The sequence below is a fragment of the Barbus barbus genome (genome assembly GCF_936440315.1).
Source record: "Barbus barbus genome assembly, chromosome: 40".
Classification (NCBI taxonomy): domain Eukaryota; kingdom Metazoa; phylum Chordata; class Actinopteri; order Cypriniformes; family Cyprinidae; genus Barbus; species Barbus barbus.
Genome location: NC_136718.1, coordinates 1,036,572 through 1,059,409, shown reverse-complemented (window position 1 = coordinate 1,059,409; position 22,838 = coordinate 1,036,572). Strand labels below are relative to the sequence as shown.

At 39.2% G+C, this 22,838-nt stretch overlaps 1 protein-coding gene across 8 annotated transcripts in view; it reads left to right on the top strand.

Moving 5' to 3' along the window:
- The window catches only part of LOC306859108 (uncharacterized protein), a 37,758-nt gene that overhangs the window by 7,167 nt on the left and 7,753 nt on the right, over positions 1-22,838 (top strand). For 4 of the 8 annotated variants that reach the window (XM_079399946.1, XM_079399947.1, XM_079399948.1 and 1 more), the window contains one exon: positions 17,604-17,644. The exons of the other annotated variants lie outside the window; for them this stretch is intronic. The gene's annotated coding sequence lies outside the window, so the exon portion shown is untranslated. The remainder of the gene's footprint in view (positions 1-17,603; positions 17,645-22,838) is intronic. 8 annotated transcript variants of the gene reach the window in all.

Genomic DNA, 22,838 nt, shown 5'->3' with positions numbered 1-22,838 from the left:
TTAAAAAATATTAATGGATAAGGTCTGATAACACTGTTTCAGCACAAACTGAGCAACAGTAATATGTGAGCAGCATGAAAGTACATGTTTGTGCTTTTGAGAAAACAATGTTTTTGCGTAGACATTTCAAGCTTTCTATACATATATTTTTCATGTCTTTGAGGCAAGTATTCGTGGAGATTCATGTTGTTTTATTTACGTGTCTGAGAAGAGAGTTGACAGAGTCCAAGACGGCAGAGAATGCACCCTGTTTATTTTCTTTATTTTTATTTTATGAAAGCACATTGTTTTGATGTCATGAAGACTATACCCAAATAAAAGTAGACCCTTTGCAGTTTCAAACGATACCTTATTCTTATCTGTATGATCAAAACTGACGGAGTATTTTTTAGTTCTTTTCGCGGTCATAAAGAAAATACAAGACAGACCGCACTGGTGCGGGCTTCGACCCCAAGGGGTTAAATCATAATAAGAGTGCATCCTGTTTGCTTTCATTATTTTACAAAAGCTGAATGTTTTGTTGTTATTGTGAGTGCACACAAATAAATGTAATGAAAATTCCTTTACAGATTCGAAAGATGAATAGAGATGAATCTGTATGCCCAAAAATGAGGGAGTATTTTAAGAGCAAGTGAGCGCAGGAAGTCACGGGACGTGCTCATGAATCTAGTCGCACTTGAGTAGAGCTCCGTACATTTGGCCTCTTTTTGTTGATTTTTTATTCATTGGTGGTGCTTTACCTGATGGCATGCAGTCGTAAACAGCAGGAGTTGTCTCCGTCGGATTCTCAGATTAAGAAGAAATTCAAGCCACCGACCGCGAGCGATAAGATGGACAAGATGGCGAACACTGTTACACACTTTGAGGGCATTCTAAGAACCGAGTTGACGGCGATGCGGAACGAGTTCGCTTCTCACCTGTCAGTTGTTCAGTCGCTATGCTCTAAACTGGATCTTCTTACAGGGGAGATGAGAGAACAAAAGAAAGTTGTCGCAGATCACGATAGACTTACAGGATCGCAATAGGCACAGCAATCTGCGTCTGGTTGGATTGCCTGAAGGTTCTGAAAAGGACGACCCTATGAGCTTTTTGAAAAGATTGCTACCGACGTGGCTCCCGTCTCTAGCGGGTGAAGAGATTGAAGTTGAGCGAGCGCAAAGTTTCATCTTTAAATTTCATCTCAGTGTGGTATGGAAACAGCTCAAATCAGGACTGCAAAGCACTACAGAGAGTTGTGCGCTTAGCTGAGCGCATCTCAGGGTCTGCTCTCCCCTCTCTGCAGGACATCTACCTCAAACGCTGCAAAAATAGAGCTGTTAAAATAATCAAGGACTCAAATCACCCTGGTAACCGTCTATTCACTTTGCTTCCATCTGGTAAGCGCTTCCGTAGCCTGATGGCAAAAACTGAGAGACTTAGCAGGAGCTTCTTCCCCCAGGCCATCAGGCTCCTAAACTCTAACTCTGTGTCATAACATCACTTGACTCCATGTATATACCACTATATCAATAAGCTATTCATATTTTTTCTCTACCTCATATTGCTGCTATTTACATACCCAGTACAACTTTTATGCACATTCTTTTTGCACATTCCTCTTTATTACTATTTAACTCAACAACATACTGACCTGCACATTTATATTTATATTTATATTTTTATATATTTTATTTTATTTTATTCTTTAATTTTTTCTACTTTTCTTCTTCTTAATATTTGTATTCTTTATAATAGCACTGTCCTTGGAGCGGACCTGACCTACATTTCACTGCTGGTTATACTCTGTATAATTGTGTATGTGACGAATAAAAATCTTGAACTGCTGCGGTACACGGACTGGGAGCTCATTCTGCGGGCCGCCAGACTTCCGATGGAGCAACGCTGTCTTTCTTTCCAGATTTTTCTCTGGTCACCGCAAAAAGAAGTGCATTTTCACCAGTTAGGAAGGAGATGAGAGACGCTGGCATCCAGAATTTTCTCTTTTATCCTGCAACGCTGAAGGTCATTCCCAATCAAGGTGAACCTAAAATGCTACACTCCCCAGAAGAAGCAAGTGTTTTTCTCAGATCCCTTTAATCCACCAACTCTCAGTGAACTTCAGCTGGACATCTGCTGTCTAATCAGAGAAGAGATGCTCTAAATGGTTAGGTGACTGTGTCTTTCACTGTTCACTTTAATGTTCACTTCTTAATTCATAGTTCATTGTGTAAACAGTATCGCTCAGGGCCGGAGTGGGACTAATTTTTAGCCCTGGAGTTTCAAGCCTTAGACCGGCGCACTTTTTTTATTTATTTTTTTGTTCTGGCCTTTTCAGTGCCTCCTTTGTGCTTTCTATTATCCATTTTTTATCTATTATTTTTTGCTCACATATCTCCAACAACTAACTTTTTTTTTTTTTTTTGAGCAAGGTGCAGCTGTCAGGGAAGTCAACAGATAATTATGTCATCATTAGGGTTGCCAATTAACTTCAGAAATGGAAAATAAGGGACAATTGTGATTCTTTATCTTTTATTATTTGAGAAAATAGGTGTTTATTCTTTAAGAAAATAAGGAGCAGAATAAGGGATGCTCCAAATATTTGTACTGTACCATAATGTAGGCTGTTTGCCTGAAGTTAAAAATAAGTAATAATCACAATTATTCTAAAAAGAATTTTAATGTTATACAAAAAATGTCATTGACCTGTGTAAATTGTACCATTATAGAACTGTGAATTCACAAGTGTAGTAATTTAGGAGGTGAAAATACTGTGAAATTACATGCATACAAATGGCATGAAATTTGAAAGCATAACAACTGAAGGTCAATGAAACGTCAGTCAATAAAGCATTATTTTTTAAAACAATGGCACTTAAAGTTTTGAACTAAAATATTATTGCAACTATATCCTTTGAATGAATAAAAATGCATATTTTTCAATTAAAGAAAACTTAGAGAGTGTGGTGCTTCTGGTGCTTGGATTTGTACTTTAATAATGAGGTCCACGTTTAAGAATAGGCTACTAGAAGTTTATTTATTTTTATTTTTTTATGTATTTTTTCTCTCGCTCTCTCTCTCTCTCTCTCTCTCTCTCTCTCTGTTTAACAGTATTACAATGAAAGATGTCTTCCCTCAGGTAGATTGAATGTTTTCCTGCCTTGCTAAATGTTGGTCTCATGATCAATAAGTTGCTTGCATTGGCCAAAACTGATTTGACAGAGTCAAAACACAACCTGCACCAGGTTGCCGTTAGCGTGAGTCCCGCACGCTGTGAAGCAGGAGCAGCGAGATTGAGGTCTCTGCAGAGTAAAAGAGGGCGTTTCTGAATTTGTGGGTGTTTTCAAACTGCTGGGAGTTTCTCAATCATACAAACAAAAGGTGCGCTCGACTTCATGCAGCACTTAGCAGACCGATAAGCGGCTGACTTGAAGCAGTGCATGCCGGTTAGAAATTTAGTCCGACTTGAACCGGCGCCGACCACACGTCACTGTCACGTGTGGCATCAAAGTACCGCGATAGCGTTTCGAGAGCAGCCGGCTGACTCAGCCGGCGCAATTTCTCCAGAGCGACTGCGGGAGCGCTGATGACGACACAGCTGTTTCACGATTGGCCAAATTCACCACATGACAACAAGGACGTGTATTTCGGGTTTATTCTGACAACTTCAGTCCCACTAATGCTCATATACGGACTTTCAAAAAAATAAAAATAAATTAACTTTTCATGTCATCTTCATCTCGTAAATCATGTTTATTAAAAGATTACAATTATTTTTACTGCAATCACTTTTTTGTTAATTCGTTTATATAGGTTTTGTGCATAGGTTTATTTTGGACCTTTTTCATACAGACCCTTTACAGTATTAAGCTGCATAACCTATTTAGATAATTTTTTTATGGAATAAATCAAGTGTCAATCTTACAGACTTTTAATATAATGTGGTCATCATGGATTCTGATTGATACTAATTGTCTAGTTGCTGGGTTCATCCATCTTCACTTGCATGCGATTGCTGCCAACAACTCTGGCTGGATGTCAACTTAATACAACATTCAGATCACTTTCATAAGCTGGTATAAATCATAATAGAAAGGCAAATAAATTGGGCTTATCCGTAGGCCTGTTCATGGTGTTCACGTATGAATGTTCATGGTGTTTTGTCTTACTAAAATGTGCTTACCTAACTGGAGAAATAGTAAAATAAGTAAACAAATATGTAACATCCTAATTCTTTTATCTGTAATGAAAACCACATTTAGTACATACAATTATTATCTTCATAGATTATTTTTATTAAGTTGCAGTAGCAAAAACACACATAATGAATCATACTGCACAAGTCAAATTTTCAATATGTTCTGTTTATTTACTTAAAACTTGTTTCTGTCGTGATGACACCCTTTCAAAATATTACATACATCTTAAAGGTTTATTAAAACATAAACCAACATAGTAATAAAAAAGAATCACTTCTAATGAAAATTGTTAAGTGTAATTGCATTGATTGATTAGTATTAGAAATAACGAGTCACACTGGTGTTGGGTATGGTCCCATGTCCCTTTGGATATATAAAAACAATACTTATTACATTGAACCTTTACTCACTTTCGTTGCTCATTGTGCTCAATTTCATACAACAATAACGGCATTTCTATAGCTTCCAGTTCGTCTGCAATAAAGCAAGCAAACGCCACGTGATCTGCCATGACTGAGGTAGATGCAGCAAACTACGAGAGCCCCGAAGTGTCCGACTTGACGACTCCGTTTTCAACTCCGCCCCTGACTGCAAGCGGCTACTCTCGTTGACCACCGTCTGTAGCCGTGCTTCAAGTCAAACGCACCTAAAATGATCCCCCTTACCTAACCCCACCCCTAAACCTACCATCACTATGACGTCAGCCAATCAGGACACATGGTCTAAAAACGCCCCGATCTGGTAACTCCCATTACTTTGCTGCAGAGACCTATACTTGGGAGCAGCCGGCAGAGGATTCCGCTTGGTCTTAAAGCCTTCCGCAAACAGCTACTTCACAAAACAATGATTTGAGCAAAAAGAATTATTAAATATCAATTTAGAATTTGTTATTTATATGGTCTGGTGAAAATAATAATAAGGGCTGAATGAAAATAATAGATAAAAAGAGTGGGGCTGCTATGAGTGCAGGCACTCTAGGGACAGCATCCATATCAACCCAGTGGCATGACAACACCGCCGGCCCTCGCAGCCAAAATAACAGACTGGCCCACCGGGAATCCTCCCGGTGCTCCCGATTAGCCAATCCGGGCCTGGATTACAGTTACTAATGTCAATAAAATTACACTACTTAAGTTTCAAATGCAGTGGTAAAAAAAATAAATCTGAAGTAAAAATCATGTTTTGCACGTCAGTATGCCCTTTAATAAATCACAGAAGAATGCGAGCTAAAATGCAGACGAGTCCTACAACATTTAGATGCAATGAAAGGTTGCCTATCATATTTCAAAATGTTGCACTCAACATATTTTAGTCTGGTATTATAGTTTGGAATAGTTCATCAAGTGAATGTGTACAAGTTTATGTCACAGTAACTATTAGTGTTAAAAAGTAAAAAATAAATGACTCATCAGAATGATCATCCACTGGATTAAGCTACGTCGGCATCACAACTCTAGATTTATTCCTCACAGCGCATCTTCCAAAAACGAAAATTAGCCGAGATGAACTTGGATCTTTCTTTGTTTACGGAGGTGATGTGGACATTTACATGTTCGTATGTCTCAACTTTGGTTTCGCATAGATGATTATCGTATAGTTGAGCTCAGATGGGAAAGACTATACCTCGCGTTGGTTTTATATGGATTATTTTATCAGAGAATATTTGTTTTCGATGTGACTTACTTCATTTAATAATAGACACTTCAAGCTTTCTTTAGATATACTGTATTTCTTATGTCATTTTCATTCATTTTAGTGACTCGTTTCAGGAAGATATTCACGGAGACTGAGAATGCAGAAAGCGCACCCTATTTGTTTTCTTTATATTACAAAACCAAAAAAATATATAAAAAGTTGTTGATATTGGGAGTTTATACAAATAATACTAATATAATTTTTTCAGTCAATATTAAATTAATGAAAGAACTACGAGTTTCACTTTGTAGTGTATTTTTTTTTTTGTTTGATAACTTGAAAAGAAAAGTAAACTTGAAAGTAAAGTAATTAGTAATCTGATTGCTTTTTAAATGCAATAATCAGTAATGTACTTAAATTACAATTTTAAAGAATTAGTCATTTGTAGTGGATTACTTTTTTGAGTAAATTACCCAACACTGGTCACATGACACAAACTAACCAATAGGCTTGTTCGAGATAAACTATACTAGCCTGCCACCAGCTGGCAAGAGTAGCCGCTTGCAGTCGGGGCGGAATTAAAAGCAGAGACGTCAAGTCGCACACTTTCTGCTCCCGGTAGTGCTCTCACAGTGTTTGCATACTCAATCACAGATGAAGTGAATTAAATGCAATATTAGTCAAATACACAGAAACATTTTATGAGCAACAGAAACACTTTTTATATACTGCTTAATACAGCGCCATCAAGACTATAGTTCAACATAAACATATATGCCTGGTTTCACAGACAGGGCTTAGACTAAGCCAGGATTAGATCATTGTTCAATTAGGACATTTAAGTAATTTTTATAAACATGCATAGAAAAAAACATTACTGGTGTGCATCTTGAGACAAAACAAAGGCACCGATATATTTTAAGACCAGTCAGTGCAAGTTTATTTCAGTTCAAACAGCTCAGACTTACACTTTAGTCTAGGACTAGGCTTAAACCTAGTCTGTGAAACCGGGGAATAGGCTACTAAATACTAATAAATTGGGGATATACATGCTTTTATCAGTGTTTTTTTTTTATAAACATGGTTTTAGATAACAGTGTGACTACACTAAAAATGCTTTTACTGTTATAAAACAGTACATTTCTGAGCATTATTGGAATTTCATTGTTAGAATAAGCACGCAACATACAACGTGCTTATCATCACAGAATCTAACCAATGAGAATAAAGTGTGTCATCATCAAGGATTTCGCAGCCGATTTTGAGCAACTGCAGTGCCTGACTCAACGGCTCGTAGTACTTTGATGGCACATGTGATCGTAAGGTGGCTGCAATGCCGATCAAAGTTGGACAAATGATCTAGCCAGAATGCATTGCTTTTTTCAGGCGGCAGCCGATCTTTCTGGCGTTGCATGAAGTTGAACAAACCTAATGGGAAACAAGGCACATAACTGAAGTAACCAATCACAAAGCAGAACAAAAACCACAAGACCAGATAATTAACCAATAGGTGCATTCGACTTGAAGCAGCTCTGCGCAGAATGACATCAAAGTACCGCAAGAGCGATAAGAGAGCAGACAGATCCTTAAGCTTTCGAATCGCTCTCGCGGTACTTTGATGTCATACACTGATCATTCTGCATAGCGCCGCTTCAAGTCGAACACACCTATTGAAAGCATGACACATGAACAAAAGGACCACATGGCACGATCACATGAAGGGAACCACATGAATAACCAGTAAACAGGACTAAATTACAAAATAAAAGACATGAACATAAACCAAAACCCAAAACAGGCGTGACAGTAGGTTATTCTACCAGCTGAGAACAGTCCAGGAAAAGATCCGTGAGCAGGGGGGGACTTAACCAATAAGCGAGTTAAGTGGCCGCTTAGGGCCCCGAGGAATCAGGGAGCCCCGCCTGATATTGGTGACACATATTTGGCAAACACTCCAGTGTGTATTTGTGTTATGGAGAGCGTCAAATGTTCACTCACCGCTAAAAACGCAGCGTTTTTGTCAGGTGCTGAGTTCTGCAAGCTCATGAATCCTCTCATTATAACAACATGAAGCTACAATGTAAATAATAGATTCATTGTGCAGTGCAGACAGCTTAATTTAATAAACGGAACACAGTGAGATCACGATAAACTGAAGTTAATGACATGACGGTGTTTAGTGGTTATAGAGGGAGAAATCTTTTTTGTAAAATGAATGAAGAAGGTTACAATTCATTAAATGGACAAGTGCAATCATTTTTTAATATATATATGTCTTCTTTTGTGATTCAAAAAAAAGAAAGCCCAATATGGCTAATTACTTAAGTTGTGAAGGGGTAAAAAAGACTATAAACTATGAAAGAGAGAGAGAGAGAGAGAGAGCAAGCAAAATAAGTGTTAGGCGTAAAAGAGCTTATAGTTACTAGGCCCTTTCGCACCGCATGAACCTTTTCATAGTACCCAAACTAATTATGGAAGTACCCACTGTTTGGCGTGTTCGCACCGCGGGAACTAGGTACGGTTTTAGTTCCAGGAACTCTATATATTACTAAATTAGCTCCTACTTCAGAGTAGGGTCTAAAACAGTTCCATAGGAACTATCGTGACGTAAGTGTACGCTGATTGGCTAAACGCGTACGAAAACGCCCTCACCCACCATGATTTAAAACAACATGTAAACACATACTGTGTAAACATTCCATGTCCGTTATTGTGAAACCCGTGAGACACAACAAAAACACAGCTGCGATTACAGCGTCCTCCATCCTCCTGTTGTTAACGTCGTTGTTCTTTATTTTCGTTGTTGAACGCCGCACACAAATGACATTGCTGTCGACCGTCTTACGTCACTTCCTAGTACCCACTGTCGGTGCGAATGCATCCCTTTAAATGGTACTGGATAATAGTTTGCGCAAAATCATCCCAGTACTTTAGTACTGTACTTTTAGTTCTGGAACTAAAGTGGTGGGAAAGGGGCTATTGTGTTGGGGCCCCAAAATCACTGATGGCGCTTTTCCACTGCATAGTACGGTATAGTTCAGTACAGAACACTTTTGGGGGGGTTTCCACTGAGTACAGTACCTGGTACCTGGCACCTCGGCCGAGGTTCCAAGCGAGCTGTACCGTTACCAAAACGTGACGTGTAAACTCTGCTGATCACTGATTGGTCGGAGAGAATCATCTCTGCCTGCGTCATTGAACTTGTGGCACGAGACACAACAGACCTGCTAGATTTAAATCAGCACAGCCAGCGAAGGATTGAACACAACTCTTTTGAATGGGCGCACCTTTTTTAACAACCAAAAATGGCTGTTTCGTTGTCTGTTGAGGAAGTACAAACATCCCTCTCTTTGATAGCCAAGGTGCGGATCCAGCGAAAGCTTGATGGAGCGATGCAGAATTAAAAAGTTTTTCAGGAGGCATGGCAGTAGAAGCGGCACAACTATAACGACACGTGAATAATCCCGCCCACTCTAAAAGCAGTACTAAACTGCAGTGGAAACGCAAACTGAGCTGTGCTGTGCCGTTCTGAACCGAGCCGAGCTGAGTCGTACCACGCAGTGAAAAGCACCATAAGTCCTCCCCTGTCCGTGAGAGTGATTTTGTGATGGCACCATGAGGCGTCGTTCACTTGCAGAACGCAAGCTTCTGGAGGGTGCGTTAGCCTGAACAAGCGAGTTTAGGTATATTGGTGCAGAGTCAGTGCTTGTCTGGTAAGCAAACATCAATGCCTTGAATTTGATGTGAGTAGCTATTGGCAGCCAGTGCAAACTGATGAAGAGAGGTGTGACGTGGGCTTTTTTCAGCTCGTTGAAGACCACTCTCGCTGCAGCATTCTGGATCAGTTGCAGAGATTTGGTAGAACTGGCTGGAAGACCTGCCAAGAGAGCACTGCAATAGTCCAGCCTTGAAAGAACAAGAACCTGGACAAGGAGTTCTGTGGCCTGCTCTGATAGGGGTCTAATGTTGTATAAGGCAAATCTGCAGTATCGAGCCGTTGTAGCAATATGGTCTATGAAGCTGAACTGATCATCAATCCCAACTCCAAGGTTCCTGGCTGTACTGGAAAGAATTATTGGTGACAAACCTAGCTTTATGGAGAAGTTGGATAAATGGATAAATTACGCAATTTCAAATAAACAAAGTATTCACGTAAACAATGTAAAATGAATCCACTCTTAAAGTGCATCTACGTTCATCCACACTTTCCTAATGTTAGGATGAGAAGGAAGGCAATTCAAATACTTTTTTTTTTTTTTTGATATTGAAGTAGGCATTAGTCTTCTTCTGCAGAGGTGGGCTTCCATTGCATTATGGCATCATGATGTGACAAATTCCAAAAAGAGTCATTTTAGAAGCTTGGCTTCAATATAAGCTGTTTTAAGCTAACAAATAATGTAACAAATAAACTTACAGAATGTTTTTTAATGTACAATAACCTCTTATATCAAAATAAATTTGATTTCTCAATTCATAACCCCTTTAATGGTTTCAAAAAAAGTGGCTGGGAGTATGTTCTGTCAACTCATGTTTACAGTATGTTCACAGTGAACACATAAAGGCATTCTTAACTAAACTCCGATCCAGATTTCACCATTTTTGTTTGTTTAATGCCAGTTTACTTTCTTATTGTATATCACCACCTGGGGTGGTTGTGCAATTATTTTTTTTTATTATTATTTATTAATTAAATGTATTAATTATTAATTTATTTAAAGAAATGTATTATTTCTATAAAAAATAAATAGAAGTTCTGAGACAAGAGTTTCAAGTTATAGAAAAAGACGGTTTGTGGAATTAAGAAACAATAACCGCAACAACAACAACAACAAAGTTTTGAAAAGAAAAATGAATCCAAGATAAATCATGTCAGATATTTTCCAACTTTAATATAATATTAAAACCATCAACATTCACATACCAAACAAATATTTTAAGGAAAAGAAATCTACCTGGATGAAAGTGTGTACACCCTTTTATAATTGGGCAACTAATCACATTAAAACTGATTTGAACAAACAAGAAATAAACAAAATACAAGTCCTTACATATACTATATACATATACATATACAAGGAGACAGTCACAGAGACAATCATAAATAAAACTGCAAAGGACTACAAAACTCAACACATGAAACAGGAAACTAAGGAATAAGAACTATAAAACTATGAAAGTCCAAACAAATAGGGAATATGTACTGTAACAAAGAACTTTAAGAACTTAGGAAAGTGAACAAAAAGGAGGGTGGTGGAGCAGTGGTGAACCAAGGGGGAGGGATGGAGGGCCAGCCCATGAGGTGGAAGTGGGCCTGGACACCAAGGCGTAGCAAGGAATGAAGGTTGAACTAGAGACCAAGGCAGAGCTGGCAGAACTAGAGACCACCAGGGAGGTGCCAGTGGAGCAGGGGGACACCAGGGAGGCACAAGTGGAGCCAGATTTGAAGCAGAGCCTGAAACCAAGGCGGAGCTGGCAGAACAGGGACCAGGGTGGTGCCAGAGACCAGCAGGACAAAGCAGGAAACTCACACAAAGGAACCGGTGGAGCTAGACACCAGAGCAGCAGCAGAGCAGGAGACCAAGGTGGAGCCGATGGAGCTGAAGGGCAGAGATGACAACCAGGGCTGGAGCTGAAAAACACAGATGATCAGGAGATAACAGCTGGCTGAGATCATGATAGATCTGGCAGACCAGGGCTGTCTTCCACTTTGCTTTCAGAAACATTTGCAAACTTCCTTAAGCACTACCCCTCAGGGGAGTCTCTGCTGCCATTTTGAAATGTGTTCCACTTTTTGAACTGAAGGAAGGATGTTTATATGTAAGGGGGAAAAAACGTATTCCGGAAATGCAGAACCAGAAGTTCACATAATTTTGGCAGCTGTTTAACAAAAAGCTGACAAACACCGTCAGGTCTAATCACATGGGTGTATACATAGACAGAGCATGTGTAAGGCTGGGCAAGGCTTAGCCTAGACTTCCCCTGGCCATGGGTTGGAAGTTAATGGGGGCTTGGGACAAAAATGCCACCAAATTTCTCAAAAGATGTCCTTGCACAATTGAACTAAATCTTTTACAGCTGTCATGAATAAAGTGTAAATTAAATTAAATGTGACAATTGTGGCATTAAAAGTAGATCTGCTCATGTTGCATCATATTACTTTTTACAAGTCTTTACAGTGTTGCGCATTATAACCAATGACCATTCCGCTTATTCTGTTTACAATTCTGCTTAAATGCAATAGCCAATCTGAGACAATCAGATTAGTTATCACTGAAAGCCTTGATTTTTGTTACCACCTTTGGAAGAATACAGGTCCTGGAGGGTGAGCAGGGGAGCACAGTGATCCATTCAGCAGTCTGGACTGTCAATTGTAGTCTTCTGATGTCTTATTTGGTCTCTGCATCCAGAATAATATAGATATACAGTAGATGAACACAGGACAAACTCGATGGCAGCCCATGCTGGGGTGTTCCTTCTGAAGTTGACTATCATTTACACTATTTGTAGCATGTCCAGCTCCAGGTTATGAACATGGTGTTGTCTATGTACTCCAGGAGCTTGACAGACTGGTCTGTATAGGTGCAGTAAGTTGTGTACAGGAAGAAGACTAGTGGGGAGAGCACACATCCATAAGGGAATTGCTCACTGTGCTCATTGTGCAGGTTGGATGTGAATTTTCCAAGTCTCACTAGCTGCCTCTTGCCTGTCAGGATTTTCGTGATCCACTGGCAGTTGAAGGTGGGCACAGAGAGTTTGGTCAGGAGGAGGTTTGGAATGATGGTGTCAAATGCTTAACTGTTTCCACAAACAGGATTTTTGCATAGGTCCCTGGTTTGTCCAGATGTTGTAGGATGTAGTGCAGTCCCATGTTGACTGCATCATACAATGATGAGGTGGTCCAGCAAGATTCCAGTGGTTCTCCTTTAGGTGGGACTCTCAAATGACCTAATGACCACAGGCATTAATCTGTGGTCATTAGGTCATTTGAGACTTCAGAATTCCAGCAACAGGTTTGTAGTCATGCATTTTTGAGTGTCTGATGTAGGAAGGGACTTCACATAGCTCCAGTGATTTTTTTGAAAATCTGATAGATAATAGGTGTCAGCTGGTCTGCATAGACTTTCAGACATGTGGGTGAAATATTGTCTGGGCCTGGTGCCTTCCTCGTCTTCTGTTTCCAGGCATTCACCACACACAGTGCCACTAATATTGGCACCCTTGGTAAATATGAGCAAATGCGGCTGTGGAAATAAATCTGCATTATTTATCCTTTTGATCTTTCATAAAAAAAAAAAATCACAAAATTCTAACCTACCATTGAAGTAAAACAACTGAAAATGGGGGGAAATCAATGTGAATAAATGCTTTCTCTAGTTCATGTTGCCCATCAGACATCAGAAGACTACAGAGGTTCGGACTGCTGTAAGGATTATTGGTGCTCCCCTGCCGAACCTGCAAGAACTGCATTGATGCAGAGTGAGGTAAAGGGCTCAGAATATCACTCCGGATTTCTCACATCCAAGCCATCTGTTTTTTGAACTTTTGCCATCTGGCCGGTGCTACAGAGCACCGAATGCCAGGCACAAAACAGTTTCTTCCCCCAGGCAATCTACCTCATTAACAGTTAGATGTTCCCCCATTCAGCAATAAAAAATATGTGCAATAAGCTTATATTTATTTGTTATCACTCTACATCCTAGTACATTCCTACATCATATTCTATTCCTATTCTATAGCACACCTGTACATACAATTGTTTTATTTTTCAATTTTAATGTATGTGTGTTGTTGTCTCTGTGTATTGTAAGCTTGTGACACTAAAACAAATTCCTTGTATGTGCAAACATACTTGGCAATAAAGCTCTTTCTGACTTTTGACTTAAAGACGTACAAATGTACAAATCCATATTGGTGAATATTGAAACCGTGGCATTAATATTGTTAGTAAAATTGTCATTGTTGGCCCATGTGTTTCTGTTCATGAGGTTTTATATATTGTTTTTATATTTTGTATAAAATGGTTTAGGTTTGAGGGAAGGGTTAAGGCATCTAAAATGTATCTATAAAATGGTAAACCTGCAACTATAAAATATGTTTATGGTTTTAAAAATTGCCCATACTTTGTTTCTTTTTCTTTAGTTCTATAACCCCACTACTTAAGAAACCCAACCTTAACCCATGTCTTTTAGAGAACTACAGACTTGTTTCTCTTCTTCCTTTCATTGCAAAACACTTGAACGAGCTGTGTTCAACCAAGTCTCTGCCTTTCTCACACAGAACACCCTCCTGGACAGCAACCAGTCTGGCTTCAGAAGTAGACATTCAACCGAGACTGCCTTGCTCTCAGTTGTTATAGACTGGCAAGAGCGGATTCCAAATCTTCAATACTTATCTTGCTGGATCTGTCTGCTGCTTTTGACATGGTTAACCACCAGATCCTCTTGTCAACCCTATTGGCAAAGGGCATCTCAGGAACCGCACTCCAGTGGTTTGAGTCTTACCTTTCAGATAGGTCCTTCAAGCTATCTTGGAAGGGTGAGATGTCCAAGTCGCAACATCTAACTGCTGGGGTGCCACAGGGCTTAGTTCTTGGACCACTTCTCTTCTCTGTCTACATGGCATCACTAGGTTCTGTCATTCAGAAACATGGCTTTTCATATCACTGCTATGCTGATGACACTCAACTCTACCTCTCATTCCATCCTGATGATCCAACAATAGCTACTCACATCTCAGCTTGTCTAACAGGCATTTCTTGCTGGATGAAGGACCATCACCTTCAACTCAGCCTTACCAAGACAGAACTGCTTGTGGTTCCATCTTTCTCAGACCACATTTGCTAAAACTACCCAGTTCTGCAGATTTGCTTTATTTAATATCAAGAAGATCAGGCCCTTTCTTTCGGAACATGCTTCACAACTCCTTGCTCAAGCTCTTGTTCTGTCCAGGCTGGACTATTGCAATGCTCTCTTAGCAGGACTTCCAACCAGTTCTCTCAAACCTTTACAATTAATCCAGAATAGCAGCAAGATTAATTTTTAATGAGCCAAAAAGAATGCATGTTACACCTCTGTTTATCAATTTGCACTGGGTACCAATAGCTGCTCGCATTAAAGGCAAGGCATTAATGTCTGCCTGCAAAACCACCACTTGCTCCCCACCCCTTTACCTAAATTCATTACTTCAGACTTATGTGCCTCTAGAAGCTAATGGGCATTGAGTATGGAAATAAAGTTGAATGAATGACTATCACATTTTGTTTTGGTATGTTAAAATGTAGTTTCTTACATATCAAAAAGCATTTTTACATCTTTTAACAGGGGTGTCTAGACTTTTTATATCCACTGTGTTTGGTGATGTGTATTACTGTCACAGTTAAATGATGAATATAAATGAATAAATAAGATCTGTAAATTATGTGGGTTAGAGAAAGCACGAATGTGTATGAAAGAGGTTTGGAAACATCAGGGCACTGTCCTCTCTCACTATCATCATGTAGATTAACTACTGTACGTATACTCACTTCAACACACATGTAACTCTTTCAAGGGCAGACTGCCATCTGAAGCACTGGGGGTTTTCCCAGTGAGCTACTGGACAATGATGGCCTGTTTCTATGTAAATGTATATACAGAATGAATGATAGTACATTTACGTATTATTCCATTGACCAAGGCAAATTATTTTAATCCATTTACCATGCTCAGGCTCAGTTTACCAACTGCTCACCTTTGGCGAATTCATCACACAATGTAATCAGACAAGATTAAATGATTGCATATTGTGAATGTAACTTAAAGATGACCTATTATGCCCCTTTTTACAAGATGCAAAATAAGTCTCCGATGTCCCTAGAGTGTGTATGTGAAGTTTTAGCTCAAAATACCTCACAGATATTTTTTTATAGCTTGTTAAAATGCTCACTTTTAGGGTATGAACCAAAACACACCATTTTTGGGTTTGACCTTTAAATGCAAATGAGCTGGTGCTGCCAGCCCCCTTTCAGAAGAGGGCGGAGCGTCAAGAGGTCATGCTTTGGCATACCGGAAACAACAAAACAGGTCAATCTCATGCGCCCGAAAATGTCAGAAACTCACGAACGTAGCATTGGTATTGATCCCTCATTCAGAATCAACCTTTGTGAACCTTTTACACTTTGTTACACAATTTAAGCTTTATTTCAACAGGAGGTGTCTGTCAAGCTCCAAAACTGAAAAACACTATAACCACTAAAAAGGCACCATTCTGTACTAAATTCCAGCCTTCTGCGTCTCATAGACCATTTTTATGGTAGGCTATAGTTCAACTTTATTATTATTATTATATTTTTAATTATTTGTATTTTCCACGTGTACCAGGAAAGACAAATCACAACTTTAAAGGAATTATCATTAATATTTCTGTATTGTTATATTTTTAAGTTAGTAAGTGGTGTGTGATGAGTGTTGTGGAGCAGGCACAGTTGTCCTGCTTTGGGTCAGAAATTACAGGGCCCGCTGTCTCCTCCTCACCTTCACCTCCGCTGGTCTTCCGGAGAGTTCTGCTGCATCATAAAGATTTCAGAGCTCAGAAACATGATCAGCCCAAAGAAGTGCTGCACACAGGAAAAAATGGTTCACACACCACACAGAAATGTAGCTGCACCTCTAAACATTTCAGTTAATAAGACATGATTTTACTTATTAATAATATGCTATTTCTTGAATTTTAGATTTAGCTATATTATGTGGTGAACATATTTGCAATGAAAAATGTATTCTAATTTATTTTGGGAGTATATGAAACATTCTGTTAATTTTAAAATAATGATATCACACAGAAAATCAAAAATGCTTCCTTAACAACATTATACTTTTAAGCTTTTCACGTTTTGGATTGGACCAAAAGCACAGCATCTTGCACAGCAGAATCAGTATGTTCCAGTTTCAGAAGGAAGTACATGAACCAATGAATGACATTAAAGATGAACCTAGGTTTCTACATGACAAAGAAATTATTTTCTATTTCTTTCTTTCTTTTTAAAAAAAAATACATATACTGCCCCTGATAGGTCATAAATGATTTACTCTGTATAAGATCACCTGTCTATATTGTTTGAAACTCTCTAAAACTTTTCAAATTCCATAATTGTGATCAAAAGCAACACAGCAGTTCTGTTTCAATGATTTGCAATTCAATCTAGTCCCATCCGAACATGTATCTATTTAAAGAGCGTGCCAGTGTTCTTGCATTCAAAGAGAACGCTGACACTGCATCTGCTGGACAGGAGTGGTGCGTGTGTGTGTGTGCGTGCGTGTGTGTGCGTGTGTGTGTGTGGTGAGAAAGAGAGATGTAGTGTACAGTTTTGGTTTGACTCAGAGGTTTCTGTGACACCACAGGCTCTCAGAGATAGAGGGTTTGTGTAGGATGAGTCTTCTTTAACATTTTCTCTCCTACTCCTGTCTCTTTCTTATTCTGCCCTGCTCTTTTGACATGTTTTTTTTTCTATCTTCAAACTCTTATACTCTTTCTCACTCCGTGACTTCATATCTCAGTTTCTCCCACGTGTTACCACTGTAAAAAAAACAAACAAAAAAAAACTTTGTGTGAATTTAGTTTCCTGTCTGCTAGTTGTTGTATGTAGTTGTACAATTACTCATTCATTTTCGCAGATGTAGTTCATTACAATTATTTGACAACTGTATGCAGTGAACAGGGAGAGGAAATGACAGTGCTGTAATAGTGTGGTGTTGTAGGATTACAATGACTAGCTGTGACTGCATTACAATAAGCTATTCTTTTCTATATTTACAGATTATTGCAGACCTGCCTGGGCCGTTTTCTTCTACTAAAAGGTCAGCTCACCAAAATAGTATTTCAAAATATGTAAGAGGATTCTATGACAAATAATCATCATTAGTAGTCATACACTATGGTTATGACAACAATGTCCAAGAATTGTCTCTACAGCTTGACAATTTTCACAACAATTTAACAAATTTCAATAGCAGGATTTATGTGGCTGACCAGGCTTTATTTTTTTATTTTTTTTCTCGATCAGGTTCATCTCAAATTTGAATACATCGCACCTGCAAACATGTTGTTTAGGCAGCAGTTAGGGTTAGGGTGGTTACACCAGTGTCTACAGTAACACCCTAAACTATAAAATGACTAAAAACATTTTAGAGTTCACACGTTTTGACAAAGTTTCGCCCCACAGGTTGAAAACCCCTGTCTTAGAGTATGCACATGTATGTATATTTGTAATGAACATTTATGGAGCAACAGACTTTGTGTGAAAATAAAAAAATACGCAAAACATATAATTTATTATAGAGGAGAAAAAAGGGAGAACGAGGGGAGCCCCCAGCAGCTGAAATTTGGGGCTGAGGGGGTACATTTATTTACATTTATTAATTTAGCTGACGCTTTTATCCAAAGCGACTTACAATTGCTATATATGTCAGAGGTCGCACGCCTCTGGAGCAACTAGGGGTTAAGTGTCTCAGGGACACATTGGTGTCTCACAGTGGATTCGAACCCAGGTCTCTCGCACCAAAGGCATGTGTCTTATCCACTGCACCATCACCACCCTCTTCTTGGTAGCTTCTTGAACAGAATTCATGAGGTTTGTGCTGCTATGGTTGTTTCCGCAATTTGATTGTCTAGGATCCACTGGATTGAGCTCACGATAATGGGCAGATGCAGGGTTGGTTCGGGCTCATCATTGGAGATCTCAGAGGAGTGGAGGCGTTAGAGAGAGTTGGCGTTTAGGTTCAGTTGTATTGATTGGCCTTATCGGATGATAATGTTACAATTGATTAAAATGGGGTCAGATTACACTAAAGATTACATAAACTCTGTGAGGTTGGGAGCATTTAAAAAGATGACACAAACAACAGTTATAAAGTGAATAAACAAAGTACATTTACAATTTCCACATGGAACCTAAAACAACACAACAAACCTTAGAAAACTTAGGCTGTTAAAAGCATAGAGTCCATGAGTTCCATACCAGTAAACAGTCCCCAGAAGTCCTAGCATGGTGAAATTCCCAATGTGAATGTGTCTGAAAGTTTATATACAAAGTAAACTTTATGCTGCAAGGTGCTGGTGGCCTGTAGCAGCCATTTGCAGATGAAGAAACCCTTGAAAGCATCTGTATCTTCATTCCAGGACCTAAGGAGTGGACCAGGAGAGCCATGGAACCCTCCAGAAGCAGCAATGAAAGAGTTTTGTCTTGATGCAGGTACCCGAGGATAAGGATGGCAGGTTCTCTGTGCCATGTGATGTTCCCACCATTGACTGAATTGGGAGCAAGATCAAGCAGCGAATTATGGGTAGATCCCTGCATTTCAGCCGACTTTTTTACGCCCCTAGGGCTGGGCTTCGGGCCAGTTTTTACATCATAGTTCAGACGCAGGCCAGACCTTGGGCTTCTTTTAGGCTTCTCCTTATTTTTATGTTTTAGACATCCATCAATTAGTGATGAAAAAAAAAATGCGGCGCTGGTGGAAACAACACGAGACCGTGCCATGACTGTCAAGAGCGGTTTGACAGTGTTTAGTGTCCAGCAGCAGCGAGCGTGCCGTCAACACAGCTGAAGAGTTCTGCGTTCAAATGCACGCAATAGGCTAAAGCTGGCCGCAAAGCACCGGTGAGAAGTCGTGGCCTAATGGTTAGAGAGTCGGACTCGTAATCCAAAGGTTGCGGGTTTGAGTCTCGGGTCCAGCAGGGATTGTAGGTGGGGGGAGTGAATGTCCAGCGCTCTCTCCACCCTCAATACCACGACTGAGGTGCCCTTGAGCAAGGCACCGAACCCCCAACTGCTCCCCGGGCGCCGCAGCATAAATGGCTGCCCACTGCTCCGAGTGTGTGTTCACGGTGTGTGTGTGTTCACTGCTGTGTGTGTGTGTTCACTGCTGTGTGTGTGTGTGTGTGTGTGTGTTCACTGCTGTGTGTGTGCACGTTGGATGGGTTAAATGCAGAGCACGAATTCCTAGTATGGGTCACCATACTTGGCAGTATGTCACTTCACGTTCACTTTCAAAAGTAATTACCATGAATGTGTCAGTGGGCAATAGTAAGGAGATATTTGAATGAATTACTAATAAACTAGTGTTTTCTGTGTCAGTGTCGCAAGGGTGAAGTTGCCGATCCTGACTCGCCATCTCCTCATTATACATGCCTTTAGACAGAAGTGCATCTTCGGATTATGATTATAATGAAGGAGTTTTTGTTTTCCAATTAGTTTTATTTTGTTAAGTAGTCATTTAAAGCTTTCTATAGATATATTTGTCATGTCTGTTAGGCATGTATGAGTTTCGGTTCATTTTTGTGAAGTGCTCCTGTTCAAGACGGCAGAAAGTGCATCATGTTTGTTTTATTTATTTTATAAAAGCACAACGTTTTGTTGATATTGGTCATTACTTAAAAAAAAGAAAAACTTATATTTAACAAACAAAAACTCGCCAAATGTTTTTCTAAATTAACTTAATAAAATAACGAAACAAAATATAATCACTTTGTCATTACATACAAAATGGAACTATTTTAATAGGTGAATAGTAGCATAAGCTGAAGCGGGGGGAAAAGATGGGCTCGGGGTAGGCCTGAGCGTCTAAGGGCCTAAATCTGAGGCCCATTCAGGGCTCTAATTGTGGGGAGATGGAGCTGGTGGCAGAGCTTACCAAAGCTGAATTTACCATCTGATCCGGAGTTAAGAAGACTGTGGGAGACAGATTAACTTTTGTCCTGAGTGTTGTGCTGATACTGTAGACAAAGGCCTTACAATGGCAGAGACATTTTTTAAATGGAAATATGCATTACTTTTGTGTTACTTTTTCTTATCTGGGCTGGGCTTGCTTGTTTGTTGTTGATATAAAAAATGTTATATTTTTCACAAATGTAGTGCTTTCACACCAAACGTGAAATGACTCAAGAGTGCAGCTCAAACAAAGCTTTCTGCTGTGTTGGTATTCTGGATTACAGAAGAAAAGGAAGCAGAAGGTCGGCTGCACTTATGCCACTACATATTAAACTTAGTCTCTCCCCTTCTCCTGGTTTGGTGTGTCACTGTAAAAAAATCACATCTGAAGCATTTTTTCCATCTTTTCTTTAAGCAAGATCAAATATAATGGTGTCTGAGTCAGAGGAGTTAATCAGGGTTTTGCTGATGTTCCTCTCATTACTTTGTTTTAATACTGTAGAGGCCTAGATGGTCTTTCTATTAAGAGACATCAACTGGTTTCTCAATTTATATACGGGGCATGCTAGTGTATGGCTTTGCAGGCTTAAAGTGACCACCACAATAGTCAATGGCGTAATTAATATTAATTCTTATTTATTTATTTAAATTTTTTATTCTTGCCTTTTCTATTGGACAGACATTTCATCCACCTGAGTAAAATACATATAACGCTGGGGGTATCCCAGGACCAGGTTTTTCACATGCATGCTTTAAGCGACCAAAAACTGTGTGGATCAGCACTGACTGTGATCTAAGCCACTCTGAAAACACTGGATCATGATGAGGTGCTTGCATGCAAATTTGTGTAATGCCACAATTACCTCTGAAATGTACAGTTTAAATAGTAGTCTTTGTGATTTGATCATCACACTAAGCCATCACATGGGAGACATTTTTATGGCAAGAAGCTGTTCCTCTATGAATACTTTTGTCAGATTTTCACATTTGTATGACTTCCCATTTGTATGAGGGAGTAATTCAGATGTTTATATACATGGTTTTGTATTTTTTGTTATTGGCTTGTTGGTGCCACACAGGCTAAGTATTTTGGCAGCTACTTTTCATTTGGCATGATGCTATATTGTTCCCATTGCATCAAGTTAATACTAAAGGGAACGTCTAGAAGATTACTGATAAGGTCATTGCACACTAAGTCTGAAATTTTCACGTGCATTTTTCAATTTTTTTGTATTCCTCATTCTTTCCTATCCAAAACGCAGATAATTTGACCTGATTCAATTTTTTTTTATGACGGATGAAAGTTTTGGATCAGACATACAGTGTGTAAACATTGACACAACGTGAGGTCGTATTTATTTTTTAGCGTGCAAAAATTTCGGGCGAAAATTTTCTCTTGAGTTTCTCTGAGTGGAAACAAGATTCTGCATAGCAGTTTATACACTCTCTGTTGCTTCATTGGCTCATGCCTGACTTCTGAAAATTGTAGGTTTGATGCTGCCAAGCAGAAAGTTATATGAAAGCTACCACATAGCACCTTGGTAGCATCGCTTTAGCGCCAATACATTTGTGTGATTCTATTGGGCTTCCAACCCAATATCAATCACATTTTTCAACTTCCACAATTTTTTCCTCCTCATCCTCTTTTTTTATATGAGGCTACCCAGCATGACGCCACAGAAAAAGAAACCAAACACAACAAAATGTCTCTCGTGGCTTGTTTTGACCGGTTAATACACAAACTCTAATTAACGTAGTTTGAAATGAAGAGATGCTTTACCATTGCACACCTGGTTAGAGATAATCATTAAACTATGTAACACAACACAAAACTGTGTTAAAAAAAAAAAAGGAAATACATCCAAATGCTCTGCCAGAGTGGACACTAATCACCATAATAGTAACTTATATGAAACAGCTATGCTCATGATTATTCCACAATGCAAAGCAATAAAGTTGGACATTTTTATGTCAGAAAATGGCACTTACTAATACAATTCTTTCTTCCTGTTCTTTTTTTATGGTCAGAAAATCATCTAAAATCCTGTAAATTATTTACAGTGTACTGACGTGTTTGAAACCGGAGTATATATCACTATCTATCTACATGCTTATCACGTATGTAAATGCATATGCTCAGAGCTGAGAGTGTGTGTTTGAGAGCGATAGCATGAGTGGGAGTGTGTGTAATTACCCTTCTGTTACTGCATGTGTGTGTGTTTATCCCTTTCACAGTGAGTAAGGCGAGTGGGCGACAGCAGCAACTGGTCTGCCTGTGTGTTGTTGCACAGCAGACATACCTCACACTGCACGATATTACTCATTTCCTCAGCCTTGTGTAC